The following is a 12,420-nucleotide window of genomic DNA, read 5'->3' as shown; positions in this document are numbered from 1 at the left end:
GAGCACTTAGCACTGTTAAAAATGGCAACTCCCATCTGCAGATTTGGCTCTCCTTGTCCCTCCCCCCTCGAAAGCACTGACATCAGGACCATCAGGACCGAACTCTTCTGGCTCCCATAAGAGCATATAGCCGAGAGCACAGAGCTGAGAGCACAGAAATAAAGCTGCACATTTATAGTCAGTGTGAGTATCGTCATATAAGATTTATTGGTAAAGCCAAACCGAACGTGGTGGCGCACGCCTTTAATCCCAGCACTTGGGAGGCAGAGGCAGGCGGATTTCTGAGTTCCAGGCCAGCCTGGTCTACAGAGTTCCAGGACAGCCAGGGCGATACAGAAAAGCCCTGGCTCGAAAAAACAAACAAACAAACAAACAAACAAAAAAAGATGTATTGGTGGAGTCAGGTCACTGGGAAGCAGAGGCAGGTGAATCTTTAGGAACTCCCAGGTCAGCTAGCTCAGAGTGCACAGCAGTGACTAAGGTACTCTTTCTCAAGCAAGGTCAAAGATAGGGACTCACATCCAAGATTGTCCTGACCTCCACATGCTTGCCCACATGAACATGCATGTACACACGCACACAAACATATACCTACACACACACAGATACACACATTTATACACAAAGATTTCTTTTAACTAAACACAGGATTACCATGTGACCCAACAATCCTAGTCTTGAGTAAATCATTAACATATATCCACACCAAGAAGTTTACACATTACATAATCTAATGTTCACAGCAGCCATATCCACTTTTTTGTTTTTTGTTTTTGTTTTTCGAGACAGGGCTTCTCTGTATCGCCCTGGCTGTCCTGGAACTCACTCTGTAGACCAGGCTGACCTTGAACTCAGAAATCCGCCTGCCTCTGCCTCCTGAGTGCTGGGATTAAAGGCATGCGCCACCATGCCCGGCCATATCTACTTTTAAAATGTATTTACTTACTGGTAATGCTGGGGGTTCAAACCCAGGACCCTGTGCATCTAAACAAGTATTTTACCACTGAGCTATGGCCCCGCCCAACAGCATTACTCATAACACTAAACAGCTCAAACAGACATGCCCATCAGCTGGTAGACAAATGAGCAAAATGTAATATATCCACACAATGCCAAATTATTTGGCAATAAAAAAATGAATTGCTTTCTACAACATGGAACATCTTAGGAGACACTGGTGAACCGGAAACCAGAGGTTAAGTGCAGAAAGGAAGTCAATCAGAAAGACAGATAGTAAAAGTATAAAAATCTATTTGTATATGTCCAAAATAGGTAACCCTAGGGAGACAGGAAGTACTTCAGTGCCTACCTAGAGCTGGGGGCTGGGGAAATGGGAACTGGCTGCTAATAGGAACAGGCTTTTCTTTTTTTTTTTTTTTTTTGGTTTTTCGAGACAGGGTTTCTCTGTATAGCTCTGGCTGTCCTGGAACTCACTTTGTAGACCAGGCTGGCCTCGAACTCAAAAATCCACCTGCCTCTGCCTCCCAAGTGCTGGGATTAAAGGCGTGCGCCACCACCGCCCGGCAGGAACAGGCTTTTCTTGAGGGGTGGGTAATAAAAAATGTTATAAAATTAGTTACACATGGTTACACAACTCTGCAACTGTAAATATAAACCAATGAATGATACACTGTGCGTGGGTGACTTTTAATTTATATATAAAATATATCTCAATGAAACAAAATAATAAGAAAAGGAAAACATTAAAGACAAGCCAGTAGGGGAGTATAGACCACTCAATAAGCAATGGGGGGTGGGAGGGGGGGAATTGGCTAGTGTTCTGGAAAAAAAAAAAATTAAATCATCTCCATCTTACAAGGTTAGCCATGGGTACATACACGGTCCCTGAAGCATGTTGCGACCATGACTGTGACCCAGAGTGAGCTCTTTCATGCAGTGCCAGGGCCAAAATCCAGCAACCAGAAAGTACACTCCAGGTAAGTTTAAAATGAAAATATCATGGTGGCTGGGTGCAGGGGAAATCAGAACATTTTACTTCTATAAGAGACAAGCCCGGAAACTTAGCATTCTGGATCACCAGACACCAAGACCACACAGTTCAGCATCTGCGGCAGAGCCCAGAAGTTAAACAAAGAGGCGAATTCCTGTGGGGTGTTGAGATGGCAATTTCTCCCCGTCATTTTCTGGCCTCCGAAAATGCTAGCGGTGAAACAGATGCACGGGAAGCACTCTTGTTCTGAGAGATAGGCAACCTCCAGGATACCTGGCAATCAATGTTCACAGAACTGAACTAAGTGAGGAGCCATCCCACTTCTACTGTAACCCAAACCTGGGCTCCAGCGGTGCCCCACCACGACACCACAGAGCACAGTCCACACTTGCGATTCCACAGTGAGAGGGCCGAGAGCGCATGCTCAGGAGTCATTAGGAAGTTCAAGACCCGAGTAAGAGTGTGGCTGAGGTGGGGAGCTTTCCCAGAGGCAGAAGACCCTGGGCTCATTTCCAGTCCTAACCCCCACCCCCACCCCATTTTTTTTAAAGGGTAAGGGAAATTCAAACATTATCTTTTCTAAGTGTCAGCACAGAGACACTGGGCAATTTACCAGACCTTGAAAGAGCTTGGGGAGATCTGTGAGCTCATTAGTCGATGATCAACATCGCTTACGATTACAGTCAATCAGACCGGGAATTTTTAAAATTATGTTTTTTCCACTTCCTTGCTTTCCCTAAACCCAGTTAAGGGAGCATAATTTAGCTTTTTCTTCATGAGTCAGGATCACGGCTGCTGGCCAGGCATCCATCGTCCCTCCACCGATCCAGGTGGAAGGAAGGTGTGTCAAGCCATTCCCTGCAAACAAATGACCCCGGGTCCTTCCGCTAGGACTGGCTTTTCCGGGTGTTTCTGTTTCAGCCTGTTTTCCTTGCCAACCTACCGCCCCACGATGGTTCTCCCTTTCTATTCCGGCTTCCTCACTTACCGCTACCCATCTGCAATGGGCTCAGCCCTAAGACACAGGTTATACGGGGATGTTAAACAGGCTGGGTGGAAGAGAGACAGGGCCTGCTGTGAATATATTTCATAGGTATCTCAACCCCTGGCTATATGCCCTTCTTGGTGATGGGCAAATTAGGGAGGCTGCCAAGCAGCTGAGAGTGGTGTCATAGGATATCATGGGACGTATATTCAAATCTATAAAAGCACACCCTAATGTCCTCTCTTGGCCCCATTTGCACGGTGATAAACTCTGCAGTGGGCCTGGGAATATGGACCCCAGGGACTCCCGGGTCCCTTACATTTTGCAAGGTACAAGAATACTAGGCTGCCTGCATCACGGCCTCACCTGTGCAGGTACAAAGTAGAATCTTATATCCTGATCATTTGCATTAGAAGACAAGAATAGATCATTTATAAACCAGACACGGTGGCTCACATCTGTAATCCCAGCACTTGGTGGCTATGGCGAGAAGATTTTGAGTTCAAGACCAGACTGGAGACCATAGAAATAAATACAAACAAAAACTCCACTCCTAAGGTTTATCACACAGTAGCATGACTCTTATTTGACAAGTACTTATTGTAACCTACCATACAACAGGCACTGGGGATGTAGCAATGACCTACTTAGAAACTGTAAGGACACTAGTTCCTCTTTCTCTACAATAAAGATTTGTCATCTGTTGCTCAAGTCTGTGGTACACACACATACACACACACACACACACACACACACACACACAGAGGCAGAGAGAGAGAGAGTGTGTGTCTCCCCATAGCCTTAAGAGTAAAAGCTCAGGCTGGAGAGATGGCTCAGCGGTTAAGAATACTGACCGCTCTTCAGAAGGTCCTGAGTTCAAATCCCAGCAACAACATGGTGGCTCACAACCATCTGTAATGAGATCTGACGCCCTCTTCTGGTGTGTCTAAAGACAGCTACAGTATACTTATATATAATAAATCTTTAAAAAATAAAAAAGTAAAAGCTCATAGCTTTTAAAAATAGCTTTTTTTAGCCGGGCGTGGTGGCACACGCCTTTAATCCCAGCACTCGGGAGGCAGAGGCAGGTGGATTTATGAGTTCGAGGCCAGCCTGGTCTACAAAGTGAGTGCCAGGACAGCCAGGGCTACACAGAGAAACCTGTCTCGAAAAACCAAAAAAAAAAAAAAAAATAGCTTTTTTTTTGTCCTATGTGTATGGATGTTCTGCCTGCATGTGTCTCTGTGCATCGCGTGTGTGTAGTGCCTGTGGAAGCCAGAAGAGGGTGTACAGTTGTGAGCCACCAAGTAAAACTCAAACCTTGGTCCTCTGGAAGAACAGCCAGTGCTCTTAACCACTGAACCATCTCTCCAGCTATTTTTTGCTGTAAGGGTATCAGATCCCTTAGAACTGGAGTTAGACAGCTGTAAACTGCCATGTGGGTGCTGGGAATTGAACCTGGATCCTCTGGAAGAGCACTGGCCGTTCTACCAGAGGACCTGGGTTCAATTCCTAGCACCCACATGGCAGCTTTCAACTGTCTTTAACTCCTGTTCCAGGGGATCCGACATCCTCACACAGACATACATGTAGTCAAATTACCAATGTACATAAAACAAAACTAAATAAATAATATACATATTATATATATATATATTAGCCTTTAAAAACAAAATAAGCCAGCCTGACTACATAGAAACATTCCATCTCAAAAATAAATAAATAAATAAAAATAAAAAAAAGCAAGGAGAGCCAGAGTTGTAACTCAGCCAGTAGAATGCTTGCTTGGCATACATGAAACCAAGCGGTCCATCCCCAGCAATGCATAAACCAGCCACGGCGGTGAACGCCTACAATCAACGCACTAGGAAGTGGAGAAGGACCTGAGGCTCAAGGTTCTCCTCAGTCATATGTAGAGGTCTCGTGTTAGTCTGGGATAAAAGCAACAAAATCAATTTTAAAACATGTGAATTTTTACAAGGTCCTAGAGCCAGTTCATCCACAAAGATACCACAGGATATCCTCTTGGGTTCAAGAGTAAAACCAATACACACACACACACACACACACACACACACACATATATATATATTTATCAGATAGTTGGATCTGTGAGTAAAGGTACTTGCCACCACACCTGATGACGTCAACTCCTGGGTCCTACGTGGTAGAAGTAAGGTGTTCTCTGAAAACACACACATACACATGTATATGTGCGCGCACACACATCAAATACACAAAAGAAAATGGCTTTAAAAAAAAAATCTTACATTCCTCTCTCCCATCTCAACTCGGACTCTAGCAATAATTAGAGAAATTCCTAGGACTCTCGCTATGTCTCTAAAAGGACTACATGTACCTGGCACCTTCTTGAGCCTTGCTCAGTCTATGTTCAGTTCTTGAGGCTGTTCAGCACACGGAATAGGAGTCTTCCTAATCCCTGACATTAAAGAAAAGCATCCTCTCCAAATGCCAGCCAAACGCACCATCCAGATATTGGTATCCTTTCGTTTTCTCAGATGGCAAGAGCCCACTCGGTGTAGACTCTACATGTGCACTCTTCCCAGCCCCAGGGCGGGTGAGCCCACCAAGCTGGGATTCCTCCCGGTGGAGCCTCTGCACCAGCCCATCATGCCCTGCAGATCACACTTTGTACTATCCCCAGTTCTGAATGAGAACAAGATTGAGCAAAGCCCCATGCCTGCCCTCAGAGAGCCTCTAAACGAAACGAAGCCAACAGAGCCAAACATGGTGGCACAGTTCTCAGCACTTGGGAGGCAAAGGCAAGTAGATCGCGTCAAGTGTGAGGTGAAAATGGTCTGGGGGGAAAAAAGCATAGCTCTCTGTCCGGCCAGACCCTGTTTCAAAGGATGGAAAAGAAGCCAATGTATCTCAGGTCCAGTTAACAAGACATCCTGGTCCCCAGATGGCTGACATCAGAAGAGCAGCTAGCAACTCTAGGCAAACCTCTTGCTGATCAAGGGCCCTGTTTTCTTCCTCCTGACCTCTGAATACCAACGTCACAACCAAGTTCAAGGTTACAACAGGGCCCTCTTCCTAACTTCCTCTGAGGCCTGATTTTTGTTTTGTTTTGTTTTTGGTTTTTCGAGACAGGGTTTCTCTGTATCGCCCTGGCTGTCCTGGAACTCACTCTGTAGACCAGGCTAGCCTCGAACTCAGGAATCTGCCTGCCTCTGCCTTCCAAGTGCTGGGATGAAAGGCGTGCCGCCCGGCTGTTTTTTGTTGTTGTTGTGGGGTTTTTTTGTTTTGTTTTGGTTTTGAGGCTTGATTCTATCCGGCTATATACCAACTGACAGTCTCCAAAAGTCCCTTCATCACAGAGCGGGCCTGGCTGCCCTGCCTGTGCATGTATGAGCCTGTAGAGGCCTTGTGGGAGTGCTCTGCCTGATGACCACTTCCCTAGGCCTGGCCTCCACTGCACATTTTTCACTTCCTGCACAGGAGGGCCCCCAGGAAACCGCTGACCACAAACTTTGACAACAGCATTTTAGATTAAACTGTTCCGGAGGAGGAGGCTGGTGGTTCCAGCAGAGACGGGAGGAGACAGACCCATCACAGGGGTTGGGCGGAGACACTCTGGACTTGGGTGTGCCAGACCCTGAGCTCTCAAGAGTTCCTATAACTGTCCAAAATCCAGCCAGTTGCAATTTTGAGTAGAGATTTGTAAAGCCCAGGAGAGAGAAGACGGCCTAGACAACACAGCAAGACCCTACTAATTTCTGCACCAACAAAACGGCTTCAGTCGTAACCACCAAACCTGATAGTTTGATCCTGGGGGTGTGGGAGCGTGGTAGGACTCCCACAAGTTCACCTCCACATTTTTAATTCATTCTGGTCCCTGGTGGATGAGCCTTTATTAAAAGTCTTTGCAGTGTACCTCGGAACCTCTATCCAACTCTCCCTGATCAGCTCGCTCACTGTGTGCCCCTCTCCCCTCAATCCCTCAGTCTTTAATCTCAATATGTTCCCCACCCCCCCACACTTAGTAAACCAAATGCACTCAGAGGATGAAGGTGAAGAGGGGTGGACAGCCTTCAGGACGGTGAGGCCAAGCAAAGAGGCTAGACACAGAGGTGTGATTCACCAACTGACTGGAAGCAGGGGAATTCCAAAGCCAGGCAGGCCAGGGCTGCCCTAGGTCACCCTGTCTATCTGAGGGACAGTGGCCAGCACACATCTGGGAGTCCTGCATCCTCAACCAGCTAGAATCCAGGGTAGCATGGAGAGGCTCACTCACTACCAGACAGACAGAAGCCTTCTAGTGGCCCTCCTTTTGAATTCCCTGCTCCTTCCCAATACTTCAAAAAGGCCTCTCACCCAGAGTCCTGGCTAGCACTTGGCAGGATATATCCCCTGCCACCTCTGGAGAAAGAATTCACTGTGGCGCACGGCTCTGTGGGGCTTGCTAAGTGCTGTAGATGCGCTATCTCTTTGTTCACTCTCACAAAGCCACATGCGGTAGGCCCGGATGACTAGCTCCACTTTCCAGGTGAGAAACAGACATAAAGGAGTTTAGTCAACAAATGGCTGCAGGGCTAGGAAGTTATCAAGTCGAGATTTAAACCTAGGTCTGTGCAACTCCAAATCCTGTTCCTAAATATCACATCAGGATGCTGACCTGGGTTTCAAGGGATCCAGAGCTCAAAGAAAATATCTCATGATCAACTCCAAAGTCCCTTCCTTAGGGGACAGCTGTCACCTCCTCCCGTCCTCAACCATTCATATTGACCTTCCCTGGCATGCCTTCCTGATAACTTTAAACTCGCTTTCAATGACCTGTCTTGTTTTCCGTCCACTTCCCCCAGTAGAATTCCACTCCACCAGGTCAACAATTGCTAAAAACAAAACAAAACAAAACAAAACAAAACTATATTTCAGTCACTGCCGTGTTCCCTGGTGCCCAGTATTCATACATAGACGATGCTAGATAAAAATGGATGAATAAATAAAATAGATCTAAGATGCATGGATGTAGGAAGGAGGAGGGAAAGATGACAACAGAGACAGTATGTACCCGGGAGTATTGGAGGCCTCGGGATGAGCCTACCAGGTCTGTCGGACCCTGGGGACTCCAGAAGAGCTTTCCTACAGTCTGTAGTAATGCCAAGTCCTGTCCTGAGGGCTTCTAGAAACTGGGGAAGGAGGGCAATGAGTAGGGAGGGCTTCTGTACTTTAACAAAGGCCTGTGGACATGCAGCTGGCCAGAGAGGCGGGACAGAGCAGTGGCCTGAGCCGGAGAACAGCCCGGGATGGCTGGACTGAAGTCAGCCCTCAGTGCAGCTGCAAAGACAACACCTCCCATCACCATGGTCCTCTCCACCCACAACACCACAGAGAGCAGCTTCACAGTTAACCCTCCAGGGCAAGTCACGGCTTGTGGCAACCTCCAGTCTCAGGACCAGAGCCTGTACAGGGTGGTGAGTGGGGTGGGAATAGCAAGCCCTACATCTGGGACCGGCACCTTCCTCCCTTCCCTCCGGGTCTGGCCATCCCTCAGGCCGTGGCCTTTGGCCTGTTCTAGCATAAACACGGTGACCCTGAGATAGCAGCGGGTTTGGTAAAGTCAATATTTACTCTGGGACTATGATATTACAAGCTGGAGAGTAAACTGCCACAATTGGCTCCTGGTGTCTACCATCTCCTGTGTCACACACATGGGGTATATCCAGCAAACATGTAAGGGCCCCTTGCAGCCACAACACAGCTTTTTTTTTTTTTTGATAGGAGTTTATGGACTACTTCTCCTACACCCTCCTCCCCTTTATCATTACCACATCCCCTATAAAGCAAAAAGACTACTCTATATGGAAACTGAGTCAGAAAAGATAAGTGAGTTGAGGAGAGGGTGAGATCTGGCTTCAGGCCAATCATGTAAGAAAAAAAAGCCTCAGACAGGATCAGTCTCTGATGTGACGCAATACAGCCAGCATTAAACCTCTAGCAAAAAATCCTGTTGGACTCTCAGCCCAGTGGTCTTCCAACACTCTCCTAGCTGGGCCACCTCTGATAAAAGTCAATAGAAAAGTCCCAAGGCCACTCTAAAACAGACTACCACCCTTATCAGCCCAGACTAAGTGGAGGGGTGAAAGTGGCCTGCTTCATCCCTGATTTCCAGCACCAGTGGGAAAGTCCAGAGAGTGCGGCCAGCAGAGGCAAGCAGGCATGCTAGTAGTCTGTCTACATGAGAGATGGGGTCTGTGAGCCATCCAGTGAGCCCAGAACCATAAGAAATAACAGCAGCGCCACAGTTGGCTTTCTGGTATTTAGTCCCTAGGTTTTATGCTGAGCATCTATGGAGCAAGATTCCAGTTTAGCAGAGGGACTGGAAAGGAACTCTCGGGAAGGCCAGGCACAGCAGGGAACATCTTCGCCTCTCCCTCTCAGGCTGTCATTATACTCCACACTAATTATTTCTGAAGGGTTCATTGTGACTGGAATTCACTCTTGAACAAGCACAGCTTGGAAGACTGGGAACCCTAAGACTAGGGTTCTCTGTAAGGTGCTCAAATGCTGATCGGTTGCTGGGGGGTGGGGGGGGTTAACAACCTTAACAGCCCTTAATCTACCAAGAGTTTAGCGACTCTAGAGGATACTCTAACCCAACTTTTAGCACCACCTCGCAGTGCCTCTTTCTCCACCCTCCAACCATCAAGCGGCTTGTTCCGGGTTTTTTTTTTTTTTCCCCTTTGTTTTCAAAAGTGGCCACAGAATAAATCGTTAACACCAAAGGAGCATCTTGAACGACTGAAGCTTGAAGCTTCCCAAATTGAAGGTCTGGGAGAAGGGTGCGAATAACCAAACCAGTTGAAGGGAGGGAAGGAGAGGCTGTTAGGGGCAGCATCAAGGGGCTCTAGGTTTGCAGCTCTTGGACACTTGGCTTCTGACACCCACTCTAATAATCCTCCTGGACATGCAGCTGAGATTCCCAGAAGCACGGTGTGGCACCAACCCAGAACAGACTGAGTGCCTGCGCACTCCTAGGCTGGCGGGACCAGAGGCGAGTCCTTCTAGAAGGGCCCACAGTCTCAGGCCACGGGCGTCAGGGCACACAAGGAAGGGGTGGCGGGAATGTCGAGAGCTGCCCGGATTTTAAACTCTGCAAAGCCTATGCTGCTTTGGTTTCCGGGGTGGGGACAAAAAGTGACTCCCCTTACGACCTTCCCGCGACCCAACCTCCTCCGAGTGTGTCCGAAGCAGCCCTGGGCCAGGTCCTCATCCCACAGAAGGCTAGCCTGGGGTCTCCGCAGAGCGCTGCCACTCAGTCAATCGAGCATGGGCAAAGAGAGAAGGGCAAACCTGGGGACACTCACCAAGCGGTGGCCGCCCCGCCAGCTCGCGACGCGCCAGGCGCGCGGAGCTGCCCAGGTGGCGCCGCGAAGCGGGCTCGAGTTTGAAAGTCGCTCTCGGAAGCGGCAGAGGCCGCCGGCCGCTCCCGCCCACGGCTGGCCGCCCCGCGGTCCCAGCCTCTGCTCGCTGCGAGCACCAGACTCCAGGGGACCCCCGAAATGCGCACGGTTACCCAGCACCGGGCAGGAAGCTGCGGCCGGAGTCCAGGCTGCGGCGGGAGGGTGGGAGGGAGGGAGGGAGAGAGGGAGAGGGAGGGAGCCAGGGAGGGGCGGACCAGGAATGTTTCCAGTGGGTGGAGACTGTGCTCGCGGCTGCGATCCAGCAATTGGCTGCTCTGGGGGGCCGAGGGGGGGGAAACCTTCGCGGCGGTGCGAGCGAGCTGTGGCTCCCGCTGTAGACAGCGGCCGCCGTGGCTAATGATTAACGCGCGTGGCCCGCCATGTGGGTCCCGCTGGCCGCCTCCCCTTGCCACCTGGAACTCTGGGATCCCAAGACGCACGTGGTGGGGTTACTCTAGTGCCACCGCCCTGATCTCACGCCGAGAGGGCAACGAAAACCTCCAGACCAGGTTCCGACCAGAGAGGACTCGGAGCCCAGCCACCTGGACTTTCCCAGGAGAAGCACAGGTTTAGATGGCAAGGACGTCCTGGTCCTTCTGGAGCAGGTCACCACGACCGCTGAGTCAGAAAGGCACGTCTCTAATTCCTCGCCGAAACTAGGTCTCGGTGGCTCTTTACTGTTGTAAAATCTTTCCTTCTGAGGAGAAAGAGATAAGAAGCGCATAACTTGGGGCGGGGCGGGGCGGGGCGGGGCGCTCAGCGGGACTGTTAGTAAGAAAAGCAGGATTGAGGAACCTGAATGTCAGTGGACCCCATTTTGAGTGCGATCAACAAAAGGCATGAACTGGGAAATTAGGGGATGGGAAAATTGGGGGATGAGAAGTGTTTAGCACAAGCACATATAATACAAACCAGTTAGATATTGAGCAAGAACATAAATCTTTTGTGTGGTTTTTGTTTTTGTTTTGGAAGCAGGATTTCAATTACCTGAGACTGGCAGAGGGTAATCTTGAGAGTAATGGTTCTCCACCCTCTATCTCCCGAGTGCTGGGATTACTGGTGTGCACCACCACTCCCTAATTATCGTTTTTATTTTATTTTTTGATTTGAGACAGGCCCACACTTTGTAGCCCAAGCTAGCCCAGAACTCTTGAGTGACCCCCCCCCAGAGTGCTAGAATTATAGGTGAGCGCTACTACAGCTCACTAAGAATAAATCTTTCATTGGTAAAGATCTTAGGGGAGGTAGCATTAGATGCTGTCCCCAGTACGCACCATGAAGAGGGGTAGGAGATGGGAGCCCAGTGTGAGATCACAGAAAGAGTAGGACTCCTGCGTTAAACGATGGCACCAGGTTCTTGGAACAGGAATGGAGAATCGACCCCAGTAACTCAGCATTTAGACCCCCAAGTGTAGAAGTGTAGACAAGTGAAAATCCTAAATGGTTTATAAAATCCCCTCCTCCACCACTGCCCTCAAAAAAAAAAAAAAAAAAAAAAAAAAAAAAGCTGCCCCAGGGAAAAGCGAGCACCTAGTGATTTACGGGGAGGGGCGGGGCAGAGGGAGAGGAAATGGCTTTCAGGTGACTTTGAAACGGGATCCCTGGGAAGAGTAAAGATTAAAGTAGTCCTTGCTCCTGACTGCGGGAGGGCCAGAAAGTAAGGCTCACATTACTTAGTCCGCAGGTTAGGCTTGAAGAGCGGCAGACTAGAGGACAGCACTGGTGAGAAGCAAGATTACCCGGGAACGGGAGAAAGAGATAAAACTACTGGGTGGGATGGGAAAGGGAGAAGTCCCACTCCTTCCGGCCTCGAACTTTCTGGGTTTCTGGTTTCTTCACTAATCTGTTAAATCTTACCAGTCCTTCCCTACTAATCTTAAACTCCCAACTTCCAAAGACGTCCCCCAGCCCCAACCCAGAGATTTAAAATTTGAATGCATGACTGGCTCCTTAGCCAGGAAAGAAAAATAAAATGTTGATGATAGTAATGGTTAGGGAAGGGTGCTACCAAGTGCACTGTACTTTATAATCACTAAGGCAGGAATACACTTACTCCC

General features: G+C 48.8%; 1 protein-coding gene across 1 annotated transcript in view; it reads right to left on the bottom strand.

Annotated features, from left to right (window-relative positions):
* Plekhg3 (pleckstrin homology and RhoGEF domain containing G3) overlaps window positions 1-10,516 on the bottom strand; it is a 44,676-nt gene extending 34,160 nt beyond the window's left edge. The window contains exon 1 of the mRNA XM_085830480.1: window positions 10,268-10,516. The gene's annotated coding sequence lies outside the window, so the exon portion shown is untranslated. The remainder of the gene's footprint in view (window positions 1-10,267) is intronic.
* Window positions 10,517-12,420: the final 1,904 nt, after the last annotated feature.

Source organism: Mus caroli, unplaced genomic scaffold, assembly GCF_978045245.1.
Source record: "Mus caroli unplaced genomic scaffold, Mus_caroli_1 scaffold_14, whole genome shotgun sequence".
Classification (NCBI taxonomy): domain Eukaryota; kingdom Metazoa; phylum Chordata; class Mammalia; order Rodentia; family Muridae; genus Mus; species Mus caroli.
This window is presented reverse-complemented; position numbering and strand designations above follow the sequence as displayed.